General features: G+C 35.4%; 1 long non-coding RNA gene across 1 annotated transcript; it reads left to right on the top strand.

The window, feature by feature from the left end:
• Positions 1–546: 546 nt before the first annotated feature.
• Positions 547–1,255, top strand: LOC131180979 (uncharacterized). Its single transcript, XR_009149625.1, has 2 exons — positions 547–779; positions 1,037–1,255. It is a non-coding gene; the product is annotated as an uncharacterized LOC131180979 (long non-coding RNA).
• Positions 1,256–11,645: the final 10,390 nt, after the last annotated feature.

Raw genomic sequence — 11,645 nt, 5'->3', positions numbered from 1 at the left:
GAGACATAAAATAATGAAATACAAGAAAAGAAAATACAAGAAAAATAAAGGAAAAATCATAGCAAAGAAATGTAACCAAGTTAAGCGAGCCGGAAACCTTAGCGATGGGTGACCGCACCGGGAAGTCACGGCGTGGACCGTTGACTAGCCCTGGACTGCGGGAAACCCTGGAAAATATTTTTAGGACTTAAATAGACCCTTATTGAAGTATAAATATCATTAGAAAAATCAAATAAAAATTAAATAATTAGTACAAAGAAAAGTGAGAAATCGAAAAAACGGACAAAACCCGGTGTTCAGAAAAATCGGAATGCAACGACAGGGCATTATGGTCATTTAACATCCCGAAGTGTCTTTTGACCTAAATATCCATTAAAAAGAAATAATATTACACTTAGAAAATAAAATGAAAAATTAATTTGGTGGTACCTAAAGTACATAGTGAGAATTAAGGGTTTAATGTGGGATTAAGTGAAAGTTTAACATATTATATGATTAAGTGAGTAAGTGGACCACTAAGGGAATAAAATAAACACATAATGGGGCAGGTGTAAGTCCATAATGCAGCTGAAATGTTCATCTTCCTCACTTGGTCCTCCCATGCCGAATTGAAGAAGAAAAATCCTCCATGGCCATTTTTCAATCAAGCTCTCTTAACTCCTCCATTTCAACTCCAATCTCTTAGGTTCCTTCATGAAAAATTGTCTACACATCATAAGGAAGAGTTTGATACCAAATTTGAGAAGTTTAATCAAGGTTTGGCAAGTTCCAACCATAAGGTAAGTTTACATTTTTGAACTTTGCTTTGTTAAACCTTGTGTACATGTTATGGGTGTTGGATTTGTGAAGAAAATTTGCAAGTTTGAAGAGTTATTGAGATGTCCATTTTGGACAGCCATGGAGTCATGTATTTAATGATTTATTGTACATATATTTGATGAGGAATGATGTTGATTATGGTGATTTAATATCCTAGTAAATTATTTCACAAATATATGGTGATTTTTGCATTTGGATGGAAATTGATGAATTGTAGGACACTTGGGTATTGAGGAGGATTTTCGGCAGCCTTGAACCTCTTGGATAAGTGTATGTGTTCATGAAGATATAGGCAGAATTGTAGCATTAAGGATTGATGGATATGTATATGAATTTGTTGTGTAAAGTATATGTAAAAAACTAGTAATGTTTATGTGTATGTGTAATTGTATTTGGACTTTGGGAATTAGAGTTATATTTGGTGTGTTGAGGATAATTGTAATCTGCCCAAAGTGACTTTAAAGTGAAGTGGAGTATGGTTTTGGTAATGTACCAAAACAGATTTGGTAGGGAAGCAAACATATTGCAAGGTAAATGTGTAATTGATGTGTGTTAAGCAAGGTAACTAAGGGCAGTGTACATTTTAGCCAATAAGTTTAAATGTGTAACCTCAATTGGTATGAGACCGATTGGAGGTGAAACTAGGCACAAAATGTGCCAACTTTCATTGAGAAAACACACCAAAATTCTGCTTGCAAGGTGACCTAAGAAAATGACCAATTCGGATTAGGTGCAATTAGGACCTGAAAAATGACCAATTGGGCAGCAGTGAGTGTTTAGGCCATAACTCACTCAAAACAGGTCCAATTGACCTGAAATTTTAACCATGAATAGTTAAGACCCATACCTACAAGTCTTATGAAGACACCAAAGCCCAGAAATGACCATAAGCAAGTCAAACAACTTGCACAAGTTCGGGTCCAAAAACTGGCCGAACCAGAGTTGACCAAATTGACCTAAAATTGACCTAATTTGATGCCATTTGACCAGCAATAGTATAATGACCATAACTTGGTCTACTTAACTCGGAATGACCTAAAATTTTGCACCGCGGTCCATAAGACATAGATCTACAAGTTTGTAGTTTTGACCAAAACCCAAAAACCGAGGGAACTAGGTCGTCCGGCTAGGTCAAACTAGTATTCCGGAATCCAGCAAGTTGCATTAAAATGCACTAAACAAGGAAACGAGTTTGGTAAAACGTACCAACCCTAAAATACTATCGAATATGACATATTGATAACGTTAAGACCTAATTTACCTAGAACACATTGAGGGTCGATATATGGGTTGATTAAGCAAACAAAGGTATTCAGTGAATTGTTTATCGAACATTATTGTTAGAGGCAAATTAAATTAGCACTGAGACACTTCAAATTGTGTTTCTCAGTTACTAAAGACTCAGGGAAAGGGAAGGAAGCACTGAGTCCAGACCAGGAAGACAGTCATCAGAGGTTTGTGCACAACAACTATTTCTCTTGAATTTTTCAATTGAAATAAATATTGACTATTTGTATATTATTGTTTTAAATTGTGGAAATGTGTTTGATGGACACTTATTGATTGAAAAACATTGTGAATGGTTTGAAACTGTGAAAAATTATTTGAATGATATTGATGGATACTTATTGATTGAAAAGCACTGTAAATGGTTTTTGTGGAAATTGAAGTGAATTACGAATTGTGTTGCCATTTTGTGAATGAAATTATAACTTTGGAAAGTTATTGAATTCTTACGGATCATTTGAATAAAATGTTGGAATTGTTTTGACTCACAATTGGCATGACACTGATACTATGTTCCTCCTCCATTAATGGGGTGAGTGTGATTATTCCTCCCTCTTTGACTTATCAGTCTGGGGTGAGTATGATTATGTTCCTCCCTCTTTGACTTGTCAGTCTGAGGTGAGTGTGGATGAGTTCTCATTATATAGCTAGCTTCCTCCCTCATTGATTTCGATTATTGGGGTGAGTATGTCTTGTCGTGGTGTACAACACGGCATGTACGAAAAAAATTGTGTCATGGCTTAAATTGTGATATTGATTGGCAACACTGGATTCTTCAGTTATTTGATCGAATTGTGTTATTGATTTGCAAAACGATATTCTTCAGTTATTTGATCGAATTGTGTTATTGATTTGCAAAACGATATTATTCAGTTATTTGATCGAATTGTGTTATTGATTTGCAAAACGATATTATTCAGTTATTTGATCGAATTGTGTTATTGATTTGCAAAACGATATTATTCAGTTATTTGATCGAATTTTGTTATTGATTTGCAAAACGATATTATTCTGTTATTTGACCAAATTGTGATATTGATCGGCAATACTGTGTTATTCAGTAATTTGATCAAATTGTGTATGAATTGGCAATACGGTATTCTTAAACTATTTGACTAAATTGTGTTATTATGAATTTTGATAATTTGTGAATTGGTGTTTAAATTCCTTATGACATTCATTGTCTTGAATTTAACTATGGTTTTACGTATCCACTATTTATATGGTTTATGAATTGTGATTAAAAGTTGTATTTGGTTAATGTTGTGCGCTACTGAGACATTGCGATAGCTTTTTATTGCTGTCACAGGTAGACAGACAGACTAGGCTGCTAGTACCGCCAGCGAGAGATTTTTGGGTATAGTGAGTATATCACAGTTGGCATTTTGTATTGTAATGCATATTCACTGTATGTATATTTTGTTTTGGTTTTGAGCAGTTGTAAATTCAAATTGTACCTTGAGGTTGTAAATTAATTATGAATTATTTGACTTGTAAAAATTGTATTATATTTCCTTATCTTAGACTTTGAAAAATTTCTATGGATTTGAATTGAGAAAAAAATGTTGTGTTGAGAAGTATGTTGGAGTTGAGATTTGGAAATATATTGAAGTGTGCTTTTTACAGGTTTTCTGAAGAACTATTTTGTCCAAAATATAGATGGCACTCTGCCAAAATTTTTACAGAAATTCGAAATAATCCAAAGGAGTTAGCTATTTCACTTCAGTTCACAAAAGTTTTTAGTACCTGTAAATAGTGCTCACCACTGTAAAAGAAGTAAGAAAAGTTTTTAAAATCCCTTGTAGTGTATTTAATGGGTTATCAGTAGACGGAGTTGGTAATTCATTAGGTATACTACGGGATCATGTTATGCCTTACAGAGGGGTAGGGTGTGACATGTTTTAGTGGTATCAGAGCAAAGTTTTTAAATTCTGTTTTCACATGTTATTTGAATATTCTTTCTTCACAGTACAACTGCTCAATATCATTGTTTGATACATACAGTACATTACATTATAAATATGCACTAACGAGAGGAAATCTCCTTGTATTATTGTTCAGGAGATCTAAAATCCTCGCATTGACTATGGAAGAGGGTGATCGTTCAGTCGATCAATTTATTGAGGCTGAGGTGCAAGGGGATGCCCCAGCCGTACATAATGTTAGTGGTTCAGCAGCACCAGCCCCTACAGTACCGCAGTTTCCTGCTCAATTCGCTCAGCAGATGGCTGCAAAGTTCCAACAAATGGCTGGTAATGTGCCTACTCAAGTCCCAATACAGACACCAGTGGTACAACCACAGTCTTCTGCTAGACAATATGACAAATTGATGAAATATGGGGCTACAGAGTTCAAGGGGACAGTAGATCCTCTAGAGGCAGAACAGTGGTTAGAAAGGATGGATAGGGTATTCAAGAAACTGCATTGTACAGAAGAGCTCAGATTTGAGTACTCAGTATCTTTGCTACAGGGGGATGCTTATGACTGGTGGAAAACCATTCCCCACAGTCTGGTAGAACCTGCAGTGCTAACATGGAATGACTTCCTCAGGGAATTCAGGCAGAAATATGTCCCTGATGCTTATGTAGACCAGAAGCTGCAAGAGTTCCTAAGTCTGAAACAGGGGAGCAGATCAGTGGCTGAATATGAAAGGGAATTTTTCCGCCTGAGCCATTATGCAGTAAGTCTACTTTCTACCAGTAGGGAGAGATGTAAGAGGTTTGAAACCGGCTTGAAGCCTAGTATCAGATTACAAGTGGTCGGATTCAAACATAACAACTTCTCTGAACTTATTTCTCAAGCACTAGAATTAGAAAGAATTGAATCTGAAGCGGCTCTTGAGAAAAAGAAATCAGAGAAGACGGAAAAAGAGGGAAAGTCAGCAGAACAGAGTTCTAGTGGTCCTACTGGAAAGAGGAAAAACTTTGGGGGATACGACAGAGATAGTAAGAAGTCCGGTAGAGATAGATCTTTTGGACAGAAACCACCTCGATCGGATCAGCAAACTCAACAGAAACCCAGGAATGCGCTGTCAGATCGACTTTGTGAAACTTGTGGTAAACCACATAGTGGGGTATGTTATAGAGCCGTAGGAGCATGTTTTAACTGTGGAGAGACTGGCCATTTTGCTAGGGATTGTGTAAATCCAGGTCGTTCTGGATCATTTACTACACCAAAGGGATCAACCCAAGTTTCTACCCCAAATAGTTCACCATCAGTTAGTAGAGGCAGAGGTAGAGGTAGGGGCAGTACACCTAGAAGTCAAAGTACTGTGAATCAGCCAGAATAAGGTAATGCTTCAGCTGGAATATACGCTATACAGCAGAGAGAAGAGGCTTAGACTTTTGACATTATTGCTGGTACCTTCTCAATTAGCAACTAAGATATATATATGTATTGTTTGACCTGGAGTTTGCATACTTTTATGTTAGTGTTAGAACTACATGTTCTGTTGTTATTCCTTCTGAGGAATAAATTTTGATGCATTAGTGATTAGTCCTTAAGATAAGGATTGTGATAATAAGTGAAATTAGTTTTGAAAGAGTTTATCGGCGAAAAGTATTTTCTAACACACCATAAATTATAAAGCTAATTAGTGAGCCTACTTAATGTAAGGCAAGAGGACGTAAAAGTAAGATGCAGTAATGGAATTGCTCTTGATAAGGGCAAGGAGGTTACTGTTAGAAATTGCTAATGGATATTGTAATCAGAATAAGATTCGAATATCAGTGAATTCAAAAAGGATAAAAGATAAGAAAATTTGATCTATTGGGATGTATTGTAGTAACTATGCAATGTTCTTGATGTTTATACTGTAAGCTGCAGATTACAGTACTGACTTGAGAATATTGTGTAGAGCTACGTACTACCCGATAGTATACCTAGCTAAGAATAGTTACCAACGGCATCTGTTTTGGTATAGTTATGCCAGGACAGAATTTAATTGTTAGAAATAAGTTTGAAAATCCTACTTAGGGATCTAAAACTTAAAAGTTAGAATATCGAAAGGCTATAGTTCAGTACAAAAAAGAAGTAAGTTATAGAATATTGACAGATAAAAAGAGTTATGGAAGTAGAGATTTGAACAGTTGATTCATATATAACAAACAAATATTACGAATGTGAGGAAGACTATGGACTATAATGGTCAGAGGACCAATGACTGATGAATGATTCTAACATGTCCTCAAGGGTCATTCAAGAAGGAACGTGAACCAAAATATTAGACAACACAATAGTAAGAGGAGATTAGTATTATACAAACAAATTAAACGTTGTATTAGATTGTTAAAAGTCTTATACAAATTTGAGGAAAAGAAGATTATACGATCATATAGAAAGGAGAAAATAAACGTATGACTATTGTAAGATAGCTATTGGGTAAAATTTCGTGGACGAAATTTATTTAAGGGGGGGAGAATTGTAACACCCCTAAGTTCGGTAGTGCGTTCTGCTGTTCCGGTGACCAGTGCTGTCCGGACAGCTAGGATGCCTAGAACCACACTTTAATATGAGTGAGGAGACATAAAATAATGAAATACAAGAAAAGAAAATACAAGAAAAACAAAGGAAAAATCATAGCAAAGAAATGTAACCAAGTTAAGCGAGCCGGAAACCCTAGCGATGGGTGATGCCAGGAAGTCACGGCGTGGACCGTTGACTAATACCTGCGGGAACCACGGAAAATATTTTTAGGACTTAAATAGACCCTTATTGAAGTATAAATATCATTAGAAAAATCAAATAAAAATTAAATAATTAGTACAAAGAAAAGTGAGAAATCGAAAAAACGGACAAAACCCGGTGTTACCGAAAAATCGGGAATGCAACCCGAACAGGGGCATTATGGTCATTTGACATCCCGAAGTGTCTTTTGACCTAAATGTCCATTAAAAATAAATAATATTACACTTAGAAAATAAAATGAAAAATTAATTTGGTGGTACCTAAAGTAAATAGTGAGAATTAAGGGTTTAATGTGGGATTAAGTGAAAGTTTAACATATTATATGATTAAGTGAGTAAGTGGACCACTAAGGAAATAAAATAAACACATAATGGGGCAGGTGTAAGTCCATAATGCAGCTGAAATGTTCATCTTCCTCACTTGGTCCTCCCATGCCGAATTGAAGAAGAAAAATCCTCCATGACCATTTTTCAATCAAGCTCTCTTAACTCCTCCATTTCAACTCCAATCTCTTAGGTTCCTTCATGAAAAATTGTCTACACATCATAAGGAAGAGTTTGATACCAAATTTGAGAAGTTTAATCAAGGTTTGGCAAGTTCCATAAGGTAAGTTTACATTTTTGAACTTTGCTTTGTTAAACCTTGTGTACATGTTATGGGTGTTGGATTTGTGAAGAAAATTTGCAAGTTTGAAGAGTTATTGAAATGTCCATTTTGGACAGCCATGGAGTCATGTATTTAATGATTTATTGTACATATATTTGATGAGGAATGATGTTGATTATGGTGATTTAATATCCTAGTAAATTATTTCACATATATATGGTGATTTTTGCATTTGGATGGAAATTGATGAATTGTAGGACACTTGGGTATTGAGGAGGATTTTCGGCAGCCTTGAACCTCTTGGATAAGTGTATGTGTTCATGAAGATATAGGCAGAATTGTAGCATTAAGGATTGATGGATATGTATATGAATTTGTTGTGTAAAGTATATGTAAAAAACTAGTAATGTTTATGTGTATGTGTAATTGTATTTGGACTTTGGGAATTAGAGTTATATTTGGTGTGTTGAGGATAATTGTAATCTGCCTAAAGTGACTTTAAAGTGAAGTGGAGTATGGTTTTGGTAATGTACCAAAACAGATTTGGTAGGGAAGCAAACATATTGCAAGGTAAATGTGTAATTGATGTGTGTTAAGCAAGGTAACTAAGGGCAGTGTACATTTTAGCCAATAAGTTTAAATGTGTAACCTCAATTGGTATGAGACCAGTTGGAGGTGAAACTAGGCACAAAATGTACCAACTTTCATTGAGAAAACATACCAAAATTCTGCTTGCAAGGTGACCTAAGAAAATGACCAATTCGGATTAGGTGCAATTAGGACCTGAAAAATGACCAATTGGGCAGCAGTGAGTGTTTAGGCCATAACTCACTCAAAACAGGTCCAATTGACCTGAAATTTTAACCATGAATAGTTAAGACCCATACCTACAAGTCTTATGTAGACACCAAAGCCCAGAAATGCCCATAAGCAAGTCAAACAACTTGCACAAGTTCGGGTCCAAAAACTGGCCGAACCAGAGTTGACCAAATTGACCTAAAATTGACCTAATTTGATGCCATTTGACCAGCAATAGTATAATGACCATAACTTGGTCTACTTAACTCGGAATGACCTAAAATTTTGCACCGCGGTCCATAAGACATAGATCTACAAGTTTGTAGTTTTGACCGAAACCCAAAAACCGAGGGAACTAGGTCGTCCGGCTAGGTCAAACTAGTATTCCGGAATCCAGCAAGTTCCATTAAAATGCACTAAACAAGGAAACGAGTTTGGTAAAACGTACCAACCCTAAAATACTATCGAATATGACATATTGATAACGTTAAGGCCTAATTTACCTAGAACACATTGAGGGTCGATATATGGGTTGATTAAGCAAACAAAGGTATTCAGTGAATTGTTTATCGAACATTATTGTTAGAGGCAAATTAAATTAGCACTGAGACACTTCAAATTGTGTTTCTCAGTTACTAAAGACTCAGGGAAAGGGAAGGAAGCACTGAGTCCAGACCAGGAAGACAGTCATCAGAGGTTTGTGCACAACAACTATTTCTCTTGAATTTTTCAATTGAAATAAATATTGACTATTTGTATATTATTGTTTTAAATTGTGGAAATGTGTTTGATGGACACTTATTGATTGAAAAACATTGTGAATGGTTTGAAACTGTGAAAAATTATTTGAATGATATTGATGGATACTTATTGATTGAAAAGCACTGTAAATGGTTTTTGTGGAAATTGAAGTGAATTACGAATTGTGTTGCCATTTTGTGAATGAAATTATAACTTTGGAAAGTTATTGAATTCTTACGGATCATTTGAATAAAATGTTGGAATTGTTTTGACTCACAATTGGCATGACACTGATACTATGTTCCTCCTCCATTAATGGGGTGAGTGTGATTATTCCTCCCTCTTTGACTTATCAGTCTGGGGTGAGTATGATTATGTTCCTCCCTCTTTGACTTGTCAGTCTGAGGTGAGTGTGGATGAGTTCTCATTATATAGCTAGCTTCCTCCCTCATTGATTTCGATTATTGGGGTGAGTATGTCTTGTCGTGGTGTACAACACGGCATGTACGAAAAAAATTGTGTCATGGCTTAAATTGTGATATTGATTGGCAACACTGGATTCTTCAGTTATTTGATCGAATTGTGTTATTGATTTGCAAAACGATATTCTTCAGTTATTTGATCGAATTGTGTTATTGATTTGCAAAACGATATTATTCAGTTATTTGATCGAATTGTGTTATTGATTTGCAAAACGATATTATTCAGTTATTTGATCGAATTGTGTTATTGATTTGCAAAACGATATTATTCAGTTATTTGATCGAATTGATTTGCAAAACGATATTATTCAGTTATTTGACCAAATTGTGATATTGATCGGCAATACTGTGTTATTCAGTAATTTGATCAAATTGTGTATGAATTGGCAATACGGTATTCTTAAACTATTTGACTAAATTGTGTTATTATGAATTTTGATAATTTGTGAATTGGTGTTTAAATTCCTTATGACATTCATTGTCTTGAATTTAACTATGGTTTTACGTATCCACTATTTATATGGTTTATGAATTGTGATTTAAAGTTGTCTTTGGTTATGTTGTGCACCACTGAGACATTGTCTCAGCGATAGCTTTTTATTGCTGTCGCAGGTAGACAGACAGACTAGGCTGCTAGTACCGCCAGCGAGAGATTTTTGGGTATAGTGAGTATATCACAGTTGGCATTTTGTACTGTAATGTATATTCACTGTATGTATATTTTGTTTTGGTTTTGAGCAGTTGTAAATTCAAATTGTACCTTGAAGTTATAAATTAATTATGAATTATTTGACTTGTAAAAATTGTATTATATTTCCTTATCTTAGACTTTGAAAAATTTCTATGGATTTGAATTGAGAAAAAAATGTTGTGTTGAGAAGTATGTTGGAGTTGAGATTTGGAAATATATTGAAGTGTGCTTTTTACAGGTTTTCTGAAGAACTATTTTGTCCAAAATACAGATGGCACTCTGCCAAAATTTTTACAGAAATTCGAAATAATCCAAAGGAGTTAGCTATTTCACTTCAGTTCACAAAAGTTTTTAGTACCTGTAAATAGTGCTCACCACTGTAAAAGAAGTAAGAAAAGTTTTTAAAATCCCTTGTAGTGTATTTAATGGGTTATCAGTAGACGGAGTTGGTAATTCATTAGGTATACTACGGGATCATGTTATGCCTTACAGAGGGGTAGGGTGTGACAAAGAAAATTGGTTCTGATGGAAAGGTAGAGACCTATAAGGCAAAGGCTAGTAGCGAAAGGGTTTCGCCAAAGGCAAGGAATCGACTATGAGGAGACTTTCTCGCTTGTTGCCATGCTTAAATCAATTAGGATTTTATTAGCAATAGCTGCATACTATGATTATGAGATTTGGCAGATGGATGTCAAAACAGCTTTTCTCAATGGATACATTGAAGAAAACATTTTCATGGAACAGCCTAGGGGATTTGAATCCCAAGATGGTTCCAAGGTATGCAAGCTAAAGCGATCCATTTATGGGTTGAAACAAGCTTCGAGGAGTTGGAACATCCGTTTTGATGAAGCCATTAAATCCTTTGGTTTTATCAAAAATGAGGATTAGCCATGTGTATATAAGAAGGTTAGTGACAGTGCTATCACTTTCCTTGTCTTATATGTTGATGACATACTGTTGATGGGTAATGACACAGGTATGTTGACGACTATAAAGGTATGGTTGTCAAATACATTCTCCATGAAAGACTTAGGGGAGGCAACCTATATTCTTGGAATTCGCATCTATAGAGATAGAGCGAAAAGAATAATTGGTTTATCCCAAAGTCTATACTAGGAAAAGGTGTTAAAGAGGTTTAACATGCTTGATTCCAAGAGAGGATTGTTACCAGTGAGACATGGTATCCATCTTTCTAAAGAGATGTCTCTAAAGACTCCTGAAGAAAGAGATAAGATGGCCAGGATTCCATATGCTTCGGCTATTGGAAGTTTAATGTATGCAGTGTTGTTTACTAGGCCGGATATCGCATATGCTGTTAATTTGACTAGCAGGTATCAATCCAATCCAGGTTTAGAACACTGGATAGCTGCCAAGAATATTCTTAAGTACTTGAGAAGAACTAAGGATTTATTCTTGATTTATGGAGGTGGAGACTTGCAATTGGATGGTTATACTTGTCACACCCCGGCTTAGTGGGCCCCAGCTCAAGCCTTGTATACCTTGTTCACAATTAGGTCTGCCAAGAATTCATACCC

This window comes from Hevea brasiliensis, chromosome 6 (genome assembly GCF_030052815.1).
Source record: "Hevea brasiliensis isolate MT/VB/25A 57/8 chromosome 6, ASM3005281v1, whole genome shotgun sequence".
In the NCBI taxonomy this organism is placed as follows: domain Eukaryota; kingdom Viridiplantae; phylum Streptophyta; class Magnoliopsida; order Malpighiales; family Euphorbiaceae; genus Hevea; species Hevea brasiliensis.
Note: the sequence above shows the minus strand (reverse complement) of the source record. Positions and strands in the feature narration are given on the sequence as shown.